The sequence below is a fragment of the Octopus bimaculoides genome, chromosome 4 (assembly GCF_001194135.2).
Source record: "Octopus bimaculoides isolate UCB-OBI-ISO-001 chromosome 4, ASM119413v2, whole genome shotgun sequence".
NCBI classification, from domain to species: domain Eukaryota; kingdom Metazoa; phylum Mollusca; class Cephalopoda; order Octopoda; family Octopodidae; genus Octopus; species Octopus bimaculoides.
In genome coordinates, this window is record NC_068984.1 from 146960642 (window position 1) to 146961253 (window position 612).

The following is a 612-nucleotide window of genomic DNA, read 5'->3' on the forward strand; positions in this document are numbered from 1 at the left end:
ATATATATATATATATATATATATATATATATATATATATTAATCTATGTAAATTAAGAGTTCGCATTTGTATATAAAATGTACGTATTATGTATATAAAAGTTTGTAAGCGTGTATATATATATATGTACATATATATAATATATATGTACATATATATATATATGTATATATTCATATATATGTCTCTTTGTTTTTCTCTCGCTCTTGTGTCTGTGTGTGTACATATATGTAAGTACGTACGTATGAATGTTTATATGTGTGTGTGTATGTGTGTGTGTGTGTATGTGTGTGTGTGTGTGTGTGTGTGTGTGTGTGTGTGTGTGTGTGTGTGTGTGTGTGTGTGTGTGTGTGTGTGTGTGTGTGTAACAAAATACGCTTATGTAAATGCGAAATGCGAGAATGTAGTCATCATATATTTCATACTTCTGCGCGGCGCGCGATTGTAACAATAGAAAAGCTACTACTACTACTACTACTACTACTACTACTACCGCTACTACTATTACTACTACTACTACTACTACTGCTGCCACTGCTGTCCTACTGCTGCCGCTGCTGCTGCTGCTGCTGCCACCACTCGTGCAAACGTTTACTCCCACCACCACCCAA